Source organism: Delphinapterus leucas, chromosome 9, assembly GCF_059928025.1.
Source record: "Delphinapterus leucas isolate spDelLeu-1000000601 "Yukka" chromosome 9, BTC_Dleu_Yukka2, whole genome shotgun sequence".
Taxonomy (NCBI): Eukaryota; Metazoa; Chordata; class Mammalia; order Artiodactyla; family Monodontidae; genus Delphinapterus; species Delphinapterus leucas.
The window spans coordinates 10,836,644-10,858,342 of record NC_143137.1 but is presented as its reverse complement, the minus strand read 5'-3'; the positions used below and the strand labels follow the sequence as shown (position 1 = coordinate 10,858,342).

At 38.1% G+C, this 21,699-nt stretch overlaps 1 protein-coding gene across 4 annotated transcripts in view; it reads right to left on the bottom strand.

The window, feature by feature from the left end:
- Positions 1 to 21,699, bottom strand: part of TPK1 (thiamin pyrophosphokinase 1) — a 337,285-nt gene that overhangs the window by 123,775 nt on the left and 191,811 nt on the right. The gene's annotated exons all lie outside the window — the stretch shown is intronic.

The following is a 21,699-nucleotide window of genomic DNA, read 5'->3' as shown; positions in this document are numbered from 1 at the left end:
AAAGTGAACCCTATTGCACTGTTGGTGGGAATATAAATTGATACTGCCACTATGGACAACAGTATGAAGGTTCCTTAAAAAACTAAAAATAGAACTACCATACGACCCAGCAATCCCACTACCGGGCATATACCCTGAGAAAACCATAATTCAGAAAGAGTCATGGGGCTTCCCTGGTGGTGCAGTGGTTGAGAGTCCACCTGCCGATGCAGGGGACACGGGCTCGTGCCCCAGTCTGGGAAGATCCCACATGCCGCGGAGCGGCTGGGCCCGTGAGCCATGGCCGCTGAGCCTGCGTGTCCGGAGCCTGTGCTCCGCAACAGGATAGGCCACAACAGTGAGAGTCCCACGTACCACAAAAAAAAAAAAAAGAGTCATGAACCACAATGTTCACTGCAGCACTATTTACAACAGCCAGGACATGGAAGCAACCTAAGTGTCCATCGACAGATGAATGGATAAAGAAGATGTGGCACATATATACAATGGAATATTACTCAGGCATAAAAAGAAATGAAATTGAGTTATTTGTAGTGAGGTGCATGGACCTACAGTCTGTCCTACAGAGTGAAGTAAGTCAGAAAGAGAAAAACAAATACCGTATGCTAACACATATATATGGAATCTTAAAAAAAACAGAAAAAATGGTTCTGCAGAACCTGGGTGCAGGACAGGAATAAAGACACAGACATAGAGAATGGACTTGAGGAGGAGGCAAGGGGGAAGGGTAAGCTGGTACGAAGTGAGAGAGTAGCTTGACATATATACACTACCAAATGTAAAATATGTAGCTAGTGGGATGCAGCTGCATCGCATGAGGATACCTGCTTGGTGCTCTGTGACCACCTAGAGCTGCTTGGTGCTCTGTGACCACCTAGAGGGGTGGGATAGGGAGAGTGGGAGGGAGACACAAGAGGGAGGGGATATGGGGATATATGTATATAGCTGATTCACAGTTATACAGCAGAAACTAAAAAAATAAAAGATTCACATTTGTGCACCCATGGGTATTTCCTTCTTAAGGAAGATGGTCCTGAAACTATAATATTCAATACTTGATAACTGAATCCCATGAACATATAGATTTACATCAAAACTATCTATTTTCACATTCAATTTAAACAGGAGTCAACCGTGAGTTATTTTTTAGAATCTAAATGTGAAATGGAGAAATATTATCATTTATAAGGTGTATAGTAAATGTTCTATGAAATATGTTCAGAGTCCTTGAAACAAGTTAGAACTGCACATTTCCTTGGGTAACCATGACTCTGCAAAGATTCAGTATGTTGGATAAGAAAAAAATGAAATTATGATCAAAGTTACATATGTAGCCAAAAAACCCCCACTATGATACAATTTAAAGTGCCTTCAATTCCAATTTTCCAATTTCTTAAATAAAAATTTTCTTAGTAACTTTAAACAACAGAGCTCTAAGTTTTAAAATGTAAATGAAAAAAGAAAAGAACATCTTCAAGGAACAATAAAAACAATTTAGAATATTAAGATTAACAAAATCTCATGTTTATTCCAGGCTCAAATATCCAACTGCCTATTCAAGATTCCTACTTGAAGGTTCAATGAGCATCTCTAACTTAAGGCAACCAAGGCTAACTCCTATTCCTACCCCTAGTTTTCAGTCTATCCTATTCCTCTCCCTGTTTCCAGCATGTCAGTAATTGGTACCACTATCGACCAAGTCAAAAACTAAACTGATTATTCTATTCAATAAAGGACATCATGAACAAAGCTAGTAGACACATGATGTAATGAGAAAAGATGTATTGTAATGTTCAAAGCTGACAGGGGATTTATCTTTAAAATATAAAAGGAATACTTGCAAATCAGCAATAAAAATTTGACAGTATCCCCAACAGAAAAATGAGTAAAGCAAGCAAGTATATGAAGAGATGCTCAGACTTGTTAGTAATTATAGAAATACCAATGAACACGATGAGATATCACTTGATTCCTATATACTTTATAGCCAGATTGGTGGGGATATGGGGATGATTTTTAAAGCACACACACACACACACACACACACAACTCCCCCCCACACTGCTGGTTTGATAAAACTGTTCTAGAGAGCAATCAGGCAATAGTTAAATAGGATAAACAAATATCCTATGATCTTGTAATTCTTTTCCAAGCTCTCTCTCTATATATACATGTCAAAGAAAAGCTCACACAGTTCTGTAAGGGAATATATGTGAGGCTGTGCATTGCAAAATTATTTGTGGTGATGTAGCTTGGTAGGGGTGCAGGGAGATGCAGGGTTTAGAAGCAATCTGGTGTCCAGCACTCAGAGTGGATTGGCAAATATACTAGATATACAACACTTCGTGCTATGCAAAGGAAAAGAATCGATGTATACACAGCAACACAGATAGATCTTAAAAACATAATGCTGAGTAAAAAAGGTAAGAAAAAAGGTGGAGGAAGCTTAAAAGCACATTGCTAAGCAAAGAAAGCCAGTCTAAAAAGACTACATATTGTATGATTCCAGTTATATGCCACCCAGGAAGAGGGAAAACTACAGAGACAGTACAAAGATGACTGGTTCCTGGGGTCCAGGGGAAGGTGGGGAGTGTGATGAATAGGTGAAGCTCAGGGGACTGTTAGGGTGGCAAAGGTGTACCGTACTGTACTGCATGCATGGTATTGTAAAGGTGGGTACATGACAGTATGGGTTTGTCAAGACTTGTAGAACTTCACAACACTAAGAATGAACTTTATCATACGCAAATTGAAAAAATCATTTAGGAGGATCGGGGATTCTGGGACAAAATGCAGAATGTGACAATAGAACCTAACTATATTACCAACGTATGGAATAGCCTCAATAGAGGGAGTAGGAAAAGCGTGCTGACCTAAGTACTCTGGAAATGAATAGAGTCTGTAAAACTAAAGGCAAAAGGAACTACATAGAAGTACTGGCCTCTAGCCGATAAAGCTGTTTCCTACAGGGGTACAAGTTATTAACTCTAACACTGCTATTCATGTATACTGGAATTAAATAATTAACTAAATGGATGGTAGATGGTGAGATCCAGGTCTGTCACTGCTGAAGTGAGAGGTTACAGACAAGCAGGAGAAATAAGCTAAAACGATCCATGTGATGATGGATTATAGTTGGAAATATCAGTAAGAACTCATGTTTAAACTTAATATATATGCAGACAGTTACATACAGAAGTATGTATAAATATGGGTATATATACACAGGTTAAAATACACATCTATACTTCTTTGCTAAGAGGGTCTAAAAAATGACACCCCGGTAGCAGTAAGCACACCTAGCATCCAGATCTTGGTTTCTAAAGCCATTCTGCAAAAAAAAGAGAAACAGAACTCTGTAGAAAAATAGGTGATTCTAAGACTAGGGCAGGAAATATACAAGATGAGCTTGGAATGCCTTCTAGTAGAAAGAAAGGAAGCATGTGTGTGCAGACGTGTACGCACGCACACACACACTCTTAGGGGCTCTGTCAAAGGAGCACAGGAACCAAGTGAAGGAGTTTCCAATGGCCAACACTGAAACAATCTGAACAACCAAATAAAGCAGAATTAGAATACAAATCAAAGTATAAAATAAATATTCATGAGCCCAATCTGATAAAAAAATTACCGAATAAATTTTTAAATGGGGAAAAAGAAAGAAATCTCCCACAAAGAATTCCAAATAAATTGTGTAACTACTCCACCCTAATGGAGGGACAGTCTAATTCCCCACTCCTTCATGTGGGCTGCACACTGTGACTTCCTTCAGAGTACAGATGGAAGGGGGCGTACATGAACCTTATGGTAGGAAAAAACAGACACACAATATTTTAGCCAGGTGATCAAGGTTAACAAAAACAGTCATAAATCACATTAACAGTAGGCATCCTTGGTATAATGTGATAAAAATGGCACTTTAACTCTGTGCTCTTCCTCTCTAAAACACCAGACAAATTCCAGCAGAGAGCCATGCTGCAATATGTCTAAGATTCCTCAAAACTGTCAAGGTCAACAGAAAAAAGGAAAGTCGGAGAAAAAACAAGAAAACCTCAAAGAAAAGCATGAGGAAATACAACATCTAAATATAACATGGGATCCAAGAACAGAAAAAGGATATTGGGTTAAAAAGTAATGACATATGAATAGACTATAGACTTTAGTTAACAATAATGAATCAATTTTTGGTTCATTAATTGTAACAAATGTACATTATTAGTAGGTTAATAATGGGAGAACCATGTTCAGTGGACGGGGGTATATATCGGAACTTTCTGTACTATTTGTTCAATCTAATCTGTAAGTCTAAGACTTCTAAGATATAAGCCTATTTAAAAAAATAAGTTATATAAAGAATAAGAAAAAGGTAAAAACAGTTATCATTTATGCAAACCATAAGTGCATACATACACCCTTCCTAAAATAATAATAAAGAAAAAGAGAAAAGTATATGCAACTCATATTATAGACAATATGTAAAGAGCTTTTAACAATATAGAAAGAAAAAAAAAAAGGCCAACAACTTTATAGAAAATATGGGCAGTCCAGGGAAAAGAAATGTGAAGAGGTTTTAAAGATATAAAAATATGCTCAATCTCATTTTTAATAAGAGAAATGCAAATTTAAACTACTCTGGGATATTACTTCTCACCTATTCAGATGAGTAGGCTGAGGGGAAATAGGTACTCTTACAATTGCATTTTACACTCTTATGGGGGAGCATTTAGAAAAACTTTGACCCAGTAATCACACTTCCAGGGATCTATCCAAAAGATACACTGGCAACATACAAAGAGATACATGCAAAAGATTATTCAATCACATCACTGTAGTACTGGCTTAAAGAAAACGAAAACATCAATGGAGTATATAAGAAAGGCTAGAAATAGATCCACATGTACATGGATAACTATTTTTGACAAAGCTGCAAAGGCAATACAGTGGGGCAAGAATAGCCTTTATGACAAATGGTGCTGAAACAACTGGATATCCATATGCAAATAAATGAACGCCAATCCACACCCCACATGGTGTACAAAAATTAAAGCAAAATGGATCACAGATCTAAATGTAAAACCTATAACTATCAATATAAAGCTTCTAAGAGGAAACATAAAAGAAAATCTTTGTAACCTTAGGTTAGATAAAAATTTCTTAGATAAAACACCACAAGCATGATCCATAACAGAAGAGATGAATAGACGAGGCTTCATCAAAATTTTAAAGCTCTGCTCATCAAAAGATATTGTTTCCCTGTAGTACTGAGTTTGAATGGAAAGCATAAGTATGAACTCACATTATCTTAAAAAAAAATCCTAGCTTTGTCTATTGAATCAACTTAGTAGCTACAAGCACTCCCCTTAGTGGTCTCTATATTAGATTATAGTCTCTATATTATTTCTTACTAAAGAGCCCACTGTAGAAATTCTAAGACTCAGCCAGGAAGTGTACAAGATGAATCCAGGAACATGCTACAGAAACAGAAAGCAAGTTATCAAAGACTACTGGATTTATGTCAAGCAGATTCAGGAGCCAAACTGAATATGCTCCCACTGTCCAAAGACAGGACACTTTGAGTAGCAATAAAGATAATAACTATAATGGACTGATTATACCTATCAAATATGATTATAATCATGAACTTAAGGAAAAATACTGATTAATATTGAAGAATGCTAGGGAAGCAACTCGTTATTCTGAAAAATAGTAAATAAAAGAAAAAAGAATTAAGTGTGCATCCTGCCTTCCTTTAAAAACTGTTCTACAAGATAACCTAGTAGCTGATCTGAGGGAAGCTGCTCTTTAAGGAGGTGTTTCAGGCAATAAATAAAGTAGTAATTGTAGAATAGTTTAGTATTACCATTGAGCAACCACTATGGAGGTGAATGATGATTATCAACGGCTAGAACATCATAATAAAGAGACAACCAAATGTTATGATGCAATGTCACCTATTTCAGAAGCATCCCCCCAATTTTTTAATTGTTCTGATCACAGCTCTAGAATTAACTACAAATTACAAAAACACAAAGGAAAAGAGAAAGTATTTAATGATAACTTGCCATGCCATGAACCCAGACTGTGGAAAATTCCATGGAACAAATGACAGTTTCCTCAACAAAAATGTTGAGGGGTGAGGGGTAGAATAACAGGAAGAAGGAGAAGAAAAAGAAAAATAGAGAAGGAGACTTACTGATGAAAAGAGACCACAAAAATATTAACCAATTGCAATGCACGGACCTTGTTTGGATCCCTAATCATGTAACAAACCGTAAAAAAAACTTAAAATAACAGAGCATATGTAAAAATTGTATTTTATCATATTAAGTAATTCTTTTTAACTTTAGTCACTTTAGGTATGGTTTTTAGGAACTGCTTTCTTTTAGAGACACATATAAAATATTTTTTAATGGTCATAAAACAATACACATTTTTGTAAAGCACAAACAAAAAGGTAAATTATAATATATTTGGATGGTTTCCTATATGATGAATAGGGAGTCGCAGGCGAAAATGGGATTTGAACCAACAAACCCAAATCAACAATGAAACAAACTGACCAACGAAGATAATGTGCCAGGAATAAGGAGTATGATGAACTCCACCCTTTCCACTTGAATCCCAAAGGAAAGAAACCAAACAAAAGCAAAACAAAATAAAACAAGAAGCAACTCATATACAAGGCCTTATATGTCTTAATTTTCGTGAATATCCTGTGCCGTATCATTCCCAAGTTACAGATGAAGAAACTGGGACTCAAGAGCGTCCCCAGGAGCCAGTCTGTACAAACTAGAGTCAAGACCCAAACCTCCCAGTCAGAACCAGACGGCCCTCGACAACACCTAAATCTGCACTGAATAACTGACACTTTTCAGACCTAATAAGCCATAGGATTATAGACGTCACCTTGCTTCTTCATACATTCAGTTAACTATTCTATGATGAACTATGATATACGGTCTCCTTCTAGTTCCCTTTTTAATGGTTCTGAATGTCTTCCTTTCTTTGAGTATAACTCCTCTCCAAAAGAGCCTGGTTATAATAAACTTCTATTTTGGATATAAATGCAATTTTTCAGGAAAAGAAAGCATCACAGATAAAAGGAATAGAGGATGAGATTTGTAGCATTAATTTACTTTTTTAATGTTGCACATCAACATTTTTATGCTAAGTAGTAAGTTAGAATTTGGTTCGTAAAATTGTTTTAAATGAAGTATGTGTTCAGGAGAAGGTGATTTTAGAGAATTATGTACTATTTGGCTTTGGAAATGAAATTCTTTACTGCAGCCTACTGGATGATACACAGTATTAAGTGTTGCTGCTAATAATCTTGTATCCATATTTAATGCTATTCACAATCGTGTAATGAATGTGGCTGCAAGGGCAGAAATCTTTCTATCTAAGAGGTAAGTTCAATGAACAGAACATAAGATCTGCATACTGACCTGTATCTATGGCCAATAAGCCTAGGCTTCTAGCATTGAAAAAGGCCTCAATTTTTCTTTCTCAGGGAGCGTTATAATGCAGTTAACTAGGAGTACAGAGCAGTACATGTGCAGCCAGAGTGCCTGGGTACATCCCATCTCTGCATCCTACTGGCTGCAAGCAACACCTTGAGCTTCACCTGAGAAATAGGGAGAAAAATAATTTCTTCATCCTGGCACATGTTGAGATTCAGTATTAGCCACTATCATAATTTTCACCATTACTGAAGAACTTGGCTACCCCTCATTTGATAATTTCTGTTAATAACTCAATGTGAAAGTCCTATCTAAGAATACAGTCAGGCCCTGTCCATACTAACTGGTAAGATAACAAGGTATACCAGTATTTGTCTGAAAGAGTCGGTTTCCAAATGGAACTCTATGGATAGGCTCAGGACTTCTATAAACTCTTAAAATTATATTTAAAAATTTCAGTGTATGTAGACATGTACATTTTTCTGGAGAAGGTTCATACTTTTCCTCATTTTCTCATATAGGCTCATATCCTCCAAGAGTTACAAACCATTTGTCTAACATTGAAGGATTAAAATCCGAATCCCCTAACATGGCAGAGGAAGTGATCTTCAATTGCCTCTCCAACCTAGCTTCTTTCCTCTCATCCATCACCATGTCCTCCTTTTCCATCCCAGAAACATCAGGCTTTCTACTGTTCTCCCAAATAAACAGCTCGGTTTCTTTACTGTACAGCTTTGCTCATGTCCTCCGTTCTCTGTCTTCTAACCTCTTCAACTTTTAGTGACCCTTACTCATCTGTCTACTTTTGAGACCCAGCTTAGACATGACCTTTTTCTTCCCACACCTGTCTGTGGTACATTACGTGCTGCTTCTCTACGCTTCCATAATAGTCCGTATGTATTTGTAATATTGCACTTCTTTTATCTTATTGAAATAATGATCTAAATAGATTTAGCAAAGCTTTTCTGAGAATAATTTATTCATCTTCAATCTAGCAATATACCTGATACAAATAAGTCCTTGTTAATATGTTGGTTGAATGAATACATGAAAAAAACTGTCCAAGTCCCTTTATCTTTCTTAATGCTTGCTCTGTTCCTGGAAATATTTTATATGTGAAATACGCTCAGAAAAAAATATTAAGCTCTATTCATAGCTTTTCAATTACTATCATCAAAATTTCAAAGAGTGCCCATTTCTTAATAGGCTAGCTTCACCCAGGAGAAAATAAATCCTTTCCCACTATCCCTTGAGCAGCATTTTTGAACATTAAACTTGAGTGATAAAATAAGACCAATGTTCCATATTCTGTGCCTTTTACCTTGAGGGCTTCTGGTAGGAGTGAAACTGGCTTCCTATCATCAGACAATTGGAAAGGCCAATGTGTATGCAATTTATCAATTCTGAGGCTCCTCTATCAACACGACTTTTTCCAAAAAAGAAAGACTCTGGTTCATTATCATTACTATCTCAGCTATAATAGAATATTCTTCTTCCTTGATAAAGGAAACTGATAATGTCCATTCACTTCTTTCTATTTAAAAACTTATCTACACTCTACAAAGGTGGCAGTGAAGCCTGATTCTCTGTTAGAGAAGAATTATGTGGTCTGTACATGTTATGCTTGCTTAATGAGTTTACCTCTTAAAATTGCTTCTTCTACACTGGATGACATCACACTAAGCTCATGAATCATGTAATGGGAAAGAGAATTATGGAAGGGAGAGACCTAAAGGGTCGTTAGACATGGATTTGGAACGTGGCTTTATCGTTAAATGGAAGAGTAACTCTTGACAAGTCGCTGCATATTTTTAAGACCCAGTTTGTTCGTCCTTAAAATTGGGTCCTACTGTCTCCACCTCCTAAGGTGTTATGAGAGCTAAGCAGTTCTCTCATCAGAAAGTGCATAGAATCACCTGAGGAACATTTTCAAAACACACCGTAAGCCACAACTCAAAGAACTACCTTGTCAGAATTTCCAACATGTCCTTTCAAAAAGCTACACATGGATAAATTATGGTACACTGAGATACACACACACAATTAGTGTTCTAAACAGCCATAATAAAAGAAGATGATCTCTATTACTGACTACAGAGCAGTCTCCAAAATATATTATTACTTTATTTTTTTTCTCTTTCAGAATCTGAAAGATTCTGAAAGAGGGTGGTGGTGGTGAAGAGGATAGAAATGAAAGCAAGACCTCTCCTGACAATAATTTTTTATGAAGCTTTGCTTTTGAACAATGTAATTACTTTAAAATATTTTAATATAGTAATTAAAAAATAAAGTCTTGTAACTACAAATAAACTGTGACAAATGAACCTAAGAGTTAAATTTGTAGCATAACCACAGAAAGAACAAAATTTATCATTTCAAGTGACAAATTTTAGACACAATACTCCGACTGGGCTATAATTTAAAGACAGACGGAAAGACCTGCAAAGAAATTTTAAATTTCCTTTAGTAGTTCACTATCAGTGGTAATTTAAATATTATAATTTTGAAACCAGTTACTATACACTATAGTCTAAAACAAGTATGTTATTTCAAACCAGGAATTTTGAGGGAGGGCAAAAGAAATAAAAAATATAAAATAAAAATAGGTTAAATATAGAAAAACGGAATTCAAAATATCAATACAAACTTGTAATTTATTCATACACACAACTTTTTGTTTGTTTCTAAGTTCTGTTCATTGAAAAATGTCTAGAAGCACCACCACCATAGTAGCAGTAAGCATATCTATTATCTCGATCTCAGTTTCTAAATACCATTCCCCATGTTGAAGTATTTCAGATGTGATGAGACATCCGCAATTTAATTTCAAAGGGTCACCTTCCCCCCAAATACATCTGTTCATAGAGGGAGCATACATGATCAAATGCTTTAAAAAATCAGAAATGGGTGGAATGTGTTGCTCATTATACTATTCTTTCAAATTCTCTGTATATATGACAATTTTCTTAATGAGAAAGTTGACTGGGGAGAAAAAAATGCTACGCAGATCATTTCAGTGCCGGCTCCTAAATGCACCACCCTCAGGGCATGGAAGATAATTGAAACTGGTTACTTCTCCTTCGTGCTTTTGGAGCCTCCATAAGGTGCAACGCCATTCAGAGAGGGAAGCGGGGATTCTAACAGACAGCAGCTACAAAGCAAAGGGTACAGGACTAGGTTTCAGAAAATCCCTAGACTGTTCATGGATTTTCCACACACTCACAACATTGTTCTACGCATAGTTTCCTCATCTGAAAAACAGGAACAATGTACCTGTCTGCAGGCTTAACAGGGCTGCTGAGAATCAAGTGAGACAATGATGAACGTATTTCACAAACTCTCAAAGTGCTGTATCACTCCAAAAATATTTCTGGTAATTTTCCAGGCTTTCCGGTACAAAGGTTTTTTTTTTGTTTTTTTTTTTTTTAACAACTCATGCATGGCTCTCAAGAGACTTCAATGGTAGATTAATACTCGGTATGTCTTCGACATTTAGAACATCCTATCTACTTGACATCTATCAGCAGTGTCTCAGTCCACTTCAGAAGACAACAGGAAACTGGGGCATCGTTAGTGTTCTATTCTCTGTCAAAGTTTAACTCTCTCTTTCGCTCTCTCTCTCCGTCTATTGATCATCTTGGTTATACTCTGCTTTGCTTAACTTGGTCCCTGACTCTGATGTATTTTTATAAATGTTACTGTTAAACTATTTCATACCCATCTAAGTCAAATATCCTAATTCTGATCATGACAAAGTTATGAAGGACTAAGGGTAGCTTTTAAAAGACAGCTATATATGATAGTGGTTTTCGGAAAAAAATCCTCCCTCTCAGTGAGATTGGGCTTGGAAGAAATCCTCCCTCTCAGTGAGACTGGGCTTGGAAGAGGTAAGATTCTTGGGGTGGGGGGAGGTGTATGCACATGTATATTACATGTGTTGTATATCTGTGTGTGTATGTATGAGGGTGAGGTACCTCCCGCCATTCCTTGGAAGAGCTTCAAAATATCCAGCGTGAATGTATAGTTTGAAGAAGTACCCTCGAACCCCAGTCCTCCTAGCTTAACTTTATTTGGATAAGTATTCCACTTTTTCTTCACTTTCAGTTTTGATTGCATTGGAACAAATAAGATCAAAATGCTCCCCAATTCAGGGAGAAAAAGAAACCTTAATCGGATGAGAAGTCATACAACCCAGCTGGGGCTGTATGAAGCTCTTTATATAGAGGCTTTCACCGGCGCCAATCTTCCTCCCAGAAGCTCATTTCCCTGCTGGTAATGCTCAAATCACTTCACAGTTCATTGATACCGCACTGGCAACCCTTTGTTTTCAATCAAAGGAAGATGCTGAAGCAATGCTCAATTGAACAAAGTATACGTGACACAGTGTACTTGTGCCCTTGCCACAGAGGACTGTGGGGGGCGATAAAGGGAAAGATAACACTCAGCATCCCATATTCCATGACTTTACCCAGAATTGGATTATGAAAAATTACGATGACAGGGCTGTGACAAACGCTGATGCCATCGCTTCTATTGTTTCACCTGCGCACAGCATTCTTTTGGATTGCATCAAGACTCCTAACCCGATTCTCTGTCACTCATGGTTGAAAACGAAAAGGCCAACGTCCAAATAAGTTTTTAAACAGTTTCCATTGAGACTGAATTTGATATTTCCTCCCTTGCTGCTTTGGAATCACGGAGGGGTCACCATAGGTTTTTGCTGATGGGCACCTTTCTATAAATCTCCCTGAGTGAAAGACTTCTTTAAGGTCTAAGAGAACTTATATGTTTGCATGGGTGAGTGGCGGGTACCGGGGTTATCATTTCCGGCCTTTACCCTTGAAGCTTCATTGTATCCAGGCTGCTTTAAAACCTACCACCCTGCCACCATCCTCCTCATGTATCTGCTCAAGAGAACTAGCACACCAGCAGCCACTAACAGAAGCTATCGCTCCTTCCCACGTGAGTTTCCAACAAACTAGGAAAAAAGCACGTGCTAAGTAGGAAATAAGTAGACGACGTCAGAGCCCCTGACTCCCAACCTGGGATGCCCAGGCACCCTGTATTCTACAAGGGGAGGCACCAATGAACACTCTTGATAATGGGAACAGTACATTGAGATCATCTAAAATTTCCTATTTATCTGGATTTGGCTCCCACTGGATGAACTACCACTGGATGAAGTATGATCGTTATTATTTCACCTTTGGTTAAAAATAGGCGACTTATGTTTTTAAGGTTTAGAAAATGAGAGAAGTTATACCCTAACGAATTTTCTTTTATGGATAAACTGCTTGAGGCCCATAGGAGAAAAAGGATTTTAAAAAATGATGAAAATAATACAGATGAGGGAAGTTCAGAGAGGTTTATTTGGAAATTCTGGAGACAGAGAATTTGAGTAGGGCTTTAAAAGAAGAGGGTGACTTCAACAAAAAAATATTTTTGGCAGAGAAAGGAGTGATTGTGGTCAGCTTGGAAAACAGGAGATAGGTCAGTTTCCCTAGGTCATGTAACACTGAAAAGATGACAGACCGGAAAGAGGCAGATGAAAAGCTCTGACTCAAAGCTTCGTGCTGATGCCCAGACCCAGGGTGCCCATGGAAAGGAGAGAAGGGCCTGTCAGGACTGTAGAGCTGGGGGTGGTCCTTCTGCTTGTTTTCGAAGACAATATGGATTTAAAACACATTGCAACATATTTCACCAGTATTTAGTGATATAATTAGTGTCCATAAATGTGTCATCCATCTTAAAAAGGTGCAGCATGGCAGCTACACTTCTGGTCATCCTGGAAAAGAAATAAAGGCATAGTCCCAAACATTCCTCTTCTGGTTTCGTTTTTAACTTGGAAAATGGTCTCACCAAAATAATTTTGTAAGCCATCATTAGTTCCCAGGTTAGTCCAAAAAAGAAAAAGAATTCAACTGCTTATGAGGGAACAATGAAAAAGGGCAAACAATAATAAAGAGAAATATATATCTACCTCCCTTCCCATTTAATACTCAACTCAGAATAATCTGGTTCCTACCTATATTTTACCATGAAAACTGTACCTTATCAAGCCTTCCTAGCTTCCAAACTCCTGATATCATTTTTTTTTTAAATTCTTGATACCCTTGTTGATCACTCCCTTGCCTCTTGAAACTCTAAACCACCTTCGTTTCAGCGTCACTCCCTTTTAGTTGTTTCTTCTCCTTTAAGGTATTCCCTCGAGCTCTGCCATCTGCCGTGGCTCTTTGCACTCTGCGCCCGTCCTTCCAGGGCGATGAGTCCAGTCCCAAGTTTCTAATTACCATGTATATATTGATGAATCTCAAGGTACACCGCCAGGTTAGGCAGAATATTTAACCCTTTTAGGCAATTCTACTCAGTTCCCAAAACAGACCAATCTCTTTGTGTCCCAAATTCAGCTGATTATCTTCCCATTTTGTTCTGTTCTTCTCACATTCTTTATTTCAAAGAAAGACAACACCCAGTTGCCTAATGCCGAATCCTAGGCATTGCACTGATTCCTGCAAAGACTTTTGAACGCACATCCCAACGAACTGTATCATCTCTTCTTCATGCCCATCTTTACTTAAGTTTACTTACTCACCATTCCCTTCTTGGATTTCTGAAGTAGTTGAATGGCTTCCATCTCTTCCCTCATCAATTTATCCTTCACATTGCTACCAAACTATCTAAAATGTTAATCTAACGTCATTCCCTGTATCAAACACTTAATACCTGAACTTGGCCTTCAATATAAAGACCATCTTCCTGAGAATGCAAACAAGCCCCTCGTGATCTAGAACCTTCTTACTTCTAGCTGCATCTCCGAGGCTCCCCAGGATTCAGCAATTTGGAGATTCCCCCAAAGGTGGCAAGTTCTCTAAGGCCCCCTTGCCTTTTCATATTAAATGTCTTTATCCTTTCTTTGCCTAACTGCCCATCAGCTAGGACCTCCCTCAGAGACTGTCCCCATTCTCACCACCAACCCTGTGCCCAATCTGGGTTAAATGTTTTTTTCCACGCCATCCTTATAGCGCCCAGTGTTCCCTTATAAGGAGTGTAAATTTTGCTATTTATTCTTCCATCTTTTCCACTAAACTCTAAGTAGTAGAACAGAAGCAGTGCCTTTTACTTCTTCACATGCACTGCCCACCACTGTGTCTATCACATAATTGGTGCGTAAAGAATGCTTTTTGCTGAAGTATTCTACGCTATACAACAACAAAAACAGAATCAGCAGAACAGAAAACAAACCTACAAAATAAACCCTTCATGAATGTGTGATTTCACTTCTTAGTTAAAGAAAGTTAGTTTCATTAAACATGGATAAAACCACAGAGGGAAAGTTCCTATAGAGATCTAAAGGGGACACTGGGGTGCTTACAAAATGAGAGTTGTAGAGCTCTGGAATTTTGTGGTAATATTGCACATTAAAATTTAACGTCTGACTACTAAGAAAGGCAAATACACTGTTCTACAACAAGATAGGGTTTTGTTTTATATTTTTTAAATGCCATGTAGTGGACGAGGAGGAAAAGCACCCGGAAGGGGACAGAAGAGGAGAGAAGGGGCATAGAAACATTCTCCTAGAAAGCTGGGCAAGGTCTGGAGCGAGGGAAGGAAGAGGGTACTTAGGGCAGATGTGTGTCTGTGTGCAGTCCTCGTCGAGAAGAATCTGCTGCCCTGGCAGCAGACAAGCCGAAGAAAAAGAGTAAGCAAAGCAAGGAGCCACTTCGAAGAGTGTTTAGGTTAGACATTGGATGGCAGGACTTTCCCAGAGAAGGAAGCTTCGGTGGGTGTACGACAGAGGAAGGAAGGAAGGGGGGATAGCAATTTGCCCTGTGGAAGAGGAAAGAGAGATTGAGAAGGCTCTGAGTGGCAGGCCATTTATAGACATGAAATGCCTAGCGGTCCTCTTTTAGGCATCACTGCATGAAATCTACTTCATTTTCAGCATAAATTTTCTTTCAAGGAAATGCTGCACACAACCTTGGGAAAATCACTTTACCTTTAAGTGTCTGCAACTGCTCATCTATAAAATGATCTCTCAGACTTTATACTATTTACACCAATATTGAATGGTTGTATGCTACTTATAATTTATAAAAAAGATTCTAAGATGCCAAGCAACAACAAAAATTGAGAAGATACAGAGGGAGAATGAAATAATAATCCAAAGAAAGGAATTATATAATTGGATAATAAATAGTGAGAAGATTATCAGTGTTGCCTATAGAGTCCCCTCACTCTAAGTCACTCTAAGAATCACTTCTCCGGTGTTATCACTGATGAGATGGTGCTGCATGTGTGGACAGACAGATCCAAACCCCTGGTTCTCTGCAGAAACCATCATGTGCACCAAATTTACATCACGAATATTCAGCTTCTTTCTATCAGACTATTAACATCTTTCTATCATATTCATTACCAGCATTTCAAATGTATAATGGAGAAAATGTCAGGACCTTATACAGTAAATAATTGATCTAGTGAGAGGAAAAAAACAAGCAGTAGCAAACATGGCTAAGATCATGAGGAAGAAATATTTACAATGCATGCAGAAGTTCGTTCAACTGAGATAAAAACCGACAGCATCGCTCTGTAACACCATTCTCTTATACATCAGACGCTATAATCCTGAACAGGAATCACTGAACGAGGTTTGGGATAACACAAAAGACATGCCTTATTAACTCTCGGACAGCTCATTTTTTGGTCATAAATCCTATTAACTTGTATTACCAACTGCCATAAAACTTGGAGATAAAAGATAATTTATGCTCAGTGTACAGAAGTTAATGTTTCTGGACTCCTGAGAAGCACAGGACCAGAAAATGAGAAAGTATGTATGTGAAATCTGGAGCCATTCACACCCTGCACAGTAAATGCGACAAACACGCTCTGAGCACCTGGCTGTCTTCATGGGGAAGACAGCCTAACCCGTCATTGACATCAGTGGGGTTTCATGGCTAAAATGTCTCTCACCATTTTCATAAAATCTCCTGCTCATAAAAGAGCATGATGTCTTATTAAGAACACATTTTTGTGGGGTAAAAGAGGGATGATGACTCTTCGGGGAGGGGCTATTAGGCATTCTATTTTTAATTTGCTATTTTAAAATGGCAGTTTGAACATCCCTTCAAAGTAAACGCTACCTACTGAGGTTTTCACTCATAATGACATCTGACCCGCAGCAAGTGAAATATGCCAAAATACAATCGAAAAGGCATTATCTTCTAAAAAGTCAACCAGCTAAAAACTTCCAGTCTTCCAAATTTATATAGACCTGGAAGTACACTATTGCCTTTTTTTTTTTTAACATCTTTATTGGAGTATAATTGCTTTACAGTGTCATGTTAGTTTCTGCTGTATAACAAACTGAATCAGCTATTTGTAATTAACAAAAATGAGTCATAGGAAGTGGACTGAAAAGAGAATTAGATGAAAGATTTTAGTCTGCAACAATCTACACAACTTTAACTGAATGGCTCTCGACATACAGGCCTGTCCCAAGTGACTAACGTACCCTTAATGAATGAAGGATGATGGTTTATTTACACAACACGGTCTCACAAGAGTCTCGTATGTAGAGAAAGAAACACAGAACATTACAGAAACATTAAGATGAGTTGAGGGTTGGGAGGCTTTTTTTAGAAAAATCAAGAGAAGCACATTTTAGTTCCATGGTCTAGTGCTATCCCAGCCACTTCACCGTCATAGAGCAAATACAAGCACTAAAACATTTATCAGCCGAACACACAGGTCCCATAAGACATCTCACACCTCCTGCTATTATCTTCAACTTCACACAACCTAGAATTATAGAACCAATCCTAGAAGACGCTGTCCTCAAAAGTAATACTCATAATAATTAACATTTATATTGAATTCTACCACTTCTGATATATTTTAGCAAAGTTTGATGGCAATCTCATTTAATCTGTTTAAATAACGAAGATTCTTGTTGTACGTAGATTTTTTTATAGTTGAGGAAAATGCAGAGTGTTATTTTTGTTTAATTTCAGGGTAAAGCCACAAGGTAGGATATACCCTTAAGGTGCATCCAAGATCAATCTTATTTGAAAAGAATATTGTAGAGAATTTATGTGCGTGCGTGTGTGTGTGTGTGTGTGTGTGTATACACATATGCATACACTATGGATAATGACCAGCCTGCAGACTGTGACTTGTTTTAAGAGTTTGTCATTTCCATCTCAGCCCATTAATCCCATGAAGAAGGAAAGGTAGTGCAGTGGAAAGACTGCTGAGTCAAAATACTGCTGTGTGATTCTTATGATCTGTCCTGCTTGCCTCCCAGGACTGTTATGAAGCTGAAATGATATGCTTCTTGTACAAATCCCCCAATTACCTCCTTTCTCAAGAATAGCTATTTGATGACTTTCAAATTAAGAAGTACATTTAAAACATTTTGAAAGCATTCTTTATCTGTCACTGAAGCAAACCAGATTGATTTCCTTAGTCCAGCACCAAAATATTTGAAAATGGTTTCAATTTACGTTTATGGTATGTCCATCCTGATTGTGACTACAATAAGCCCCATTAACAAGGAACAGTATCCTGTAGACACCTGTCCTGAATATGCACACTACCTAATACAGATGCGTACTTTACTACATATGCCACAACACAGAGATGAATGAAAATACATCTTACAGAGTCATTTCAGCTCCAACGCTGCGTGTTCCATTTCTAGGATATAGGCCGCTCTGTGCAATAATCAGCTTTTAATTGATCACATTTCGTAAGTGTATAATTAGAACTGCTTAAAAATATGGTAGAGTGTGTAAGACTGATTCGTATCTTAAGCCTCAAACATACTCCTTTTGGCTTTTGCAGTTGCTCTGGGCGCTAACTACTCTCTCACTAAAAGTGACTGAGAAGCAGAGACCTGGGATGTGACCCCTGGGAAAGACGAGCAGAGCCAACCCTACTGAGCCCCCAGAGGAAAGTCTGTGCTAAACATTCTTACTCCTCTCATGCAGTGGAGAGGGTATGGTCTTGTGTGAACTTTCTGCCTCACACTATGTAACACTTACTTGATAGGGTAAAGGTAATTTTCTAGTTGTTTCAATAAGACAAAATCAAAATGACCAGAGAGAGATTCTAGAGGACATGGTGTATGCAGGCACACTTACCATGATTACTATGTTTGGGGAACTGGGGATTCTACTTCAACGATTAAAGTCTGACATATCATAAATGGAAAAAAAAAAGATGATTATGTTACAGAACATAATCTCTGTCTTTGACAGAGACAATGGTCTGTGCTCAGTCATCTTTCCGGCCCACAGCCTTCCTCTCTTCGACCACCTCATACTGAGCTGGGGCAGTGTAACTGTGTTCCCACCAAAGGTGACACAAGCCACAGCCAGGCCTGGCCTTTAAAAACATGCAGTGCCACTTTTTACAGTAACCTTTTTTCCCCTGCTGACTCAACATGTTCCCAATTGGCTTGGATATAAAATGGAGGATACTGCCCAAACCACACCAGACTTTCCATGAATGAGAAAAAAAATTAAGCTTAATCTCAGTTAAGCCTCTGAGATTTGGGGGTTAATTATCACTGCAACATACACAGGGTAGATTAGTACCCTGGCCAACCGACAACAATAAAAAAAAAAAGCTAGAAAAAAATTAAAGGGAATCTTTCAAAATGCATCTAACATCTTTTTCTTTTTTTCAAAGAATATTCAAAAAGCCAAAAACTAAGTTTTGATTGAAAAAGAACACCAATCTACCTTTCACCTTACAGGCATCTGATTTTTACCAAATCAGATGAACTTGAGTTTCAGTTGCTTAGGCCTCCAAGTATGGAAGGTCATTAGGAGAGCAAGCCTGAGCAACGTAGGAGTGTAGAAGGAGACTGCACCACTTCAGCGGAGATTCTCAGAGAAAAGACGAATACAAAGGATACTCCCACGTGAATGCTAGGAAAACTGTCCAGCCAAACCTTGGTTAAGAAGAGGAACAAGTCTTCCTTGGGCATCTGTAATCGGAAGTCAAACTCCCAGCAGAATTAGCTTCAAAATACATACCACCGAGATGGTCCAAAAAAGTCTCAAACAAAAGGTCCTAAGTTATTAGTGCCTATAAATAACTGGGTTGGACGTCCACTCTAAATACTCCTTGGACTCACTTTTATTTCCTTCTATAAGTAATTCCCACAGGTAAAGTTCCCAGAAATATGAGGTCATAGCTAAAAATCACAAAATACGAAATGAATCAAGGTTACAAAATAGAAAAGCAAAAGAGAACATAAAAGATAGATGATCTATAAAGACTGCAGATATCAGAATTTTTCTAGACTATAAAGGAAGTAGGACAATTATGTTTTAAGAGTTTTTAAAATGTGAGTAAAGGGAAAGCTTGTAAGAGAGATGAATCATGGCAGGAATAGCCTTTGCTACTGAAAGGATGAGTTTAGTAGCAAAATAGAACAGCTAAAGCAGAAGAGTGAAGTGGATTGCAGAGGCGATAAGGAACTTCAGAATGCAGCCCAGAGAGATTAAGACAGAAAATACAAGAGACAAGTTCTGAGATATATATGATACAATTAGAGGATCACATATATGCTTAATTGGTGTTGCAGAAGAAGGGAGAAAGAAAATGGGGGATGAGACAATATTTGAAAACATATGGTTGAGAGTTTTACAAACTGAGGACAGACAGCAATCTACAGATGGAGGAATTCCAAGAAATCCCAAGCTGAATACATTTTAGGAAGTCTACAATTATTCAAAGAAGATGTGGTTTTTGCTATCAGTTAATCTTCCAATTTTATTTTGCAAAAACCATTGTACCCCGTCTAGTTATCTCTTAGCCAGAGTATTTACATAGAGACAAGTTGCAGTTGACTATTTTAGCATTCGCAGCATCATAAAATCATTATAAAACAATAAAGCTCAACGCTTCACAACGGTAGAGTTTCACGCTTCAGAACCTATTGGGAAAGTACAGGTATTTAATAAACATCTAATTAGAAATCTAAGAAGCATATCTGTGCATGTCAGACTGCTAACTGAAATCTTCTAATGACTTCCCATAGCTTATGGCAAACAAGTTCACACTGTAGTATGTAGAGTTCAAGGTTCTTCAGAGGTAGGATCCAAAGTAGTCTTCTGAGTCTGACCTTTCAATATTTTCCATATGGCTGCTCAGAATTACCTGTAGATGCCATAACATGCCCTTCAGCTCTATCCTTCTTTAGCGGCTCCTTCTAACTGGAATGACTTTCCCATCATCTTCAATAGCAGACATCCACTCATCCTGCGAGATTCTGCTGAAATGTAAGCTCAACACAATATACGTTCCATGAAAGGAAGGGTTTTTTTTTTTTTTTTTGTCGCTGTTGCTTGCTGCTGTGTCCCTAGAAAAGTACCTGACATATAGCAGGTACTCAAGAAATATTTGTTGGGAATTCCCTGGTGGTCCAGTAGTTAGGACTCCAGGCTTTCACTGCCGAGGGCCGGGGTTCAATCCCTGCTCAGGAAACTAGGATCCCACAAGCCGTACAGCAGCCAAAAAAAAAAAAAAAAAAAAAAATTTGTTGAATTAATTAAGTAAATAAAATGTGAGTGCCTCTGTGAAGCATTTCCTTACACACCCATGACCAGATTATATAATCTTTCATCATCTTTATGTACTAACCTTTTGACCTTGCTTTATGTCTGTGTTTTATAAATGTCTTCTTCACTAGACATATACTAGAGAGTAAAGAACACGTTACTATTTCTGTTTAATCTTCAATTGCCCAGCAGTGCAACAGGTAGGTAGCAGGCACTCCGTAACTCTTTGTTGACCAAATAAATGGACACTATGGAGTCTGAAAACCGAATTCTTCAGCTTCGTTTTCGCACCTCACAGGAAGTATTCCAGAAAGCAACAAAGCCACGCAATGCAAAGAGCCAGAAAAAAATGCACAACTGGTAAGCACGCATGCCATATTAACCAAACAACAGTTTCCAGGTGATGACGAGTTACAGATGATGGACAGCAGATGGACTGAAAGCAAAGCTGTAAGTAGCACATTACAGTGACAGGCAAAAAAGAAAAAAAACAAAAAACTGTCCACTGTCTTCAAAAAATGTTGCCAAACATGGGCTTCCCTGGTGGCACAGTGGTTGAGAGTCCGCCTGCCGATGCAGGAGACACGGGTTCGTGCCCCGGTCCGGGAGGATCCCACATGCCGCGGATCGGCTGGGCCCGTGAGCCATGGCCGCTGCGCCTGTGC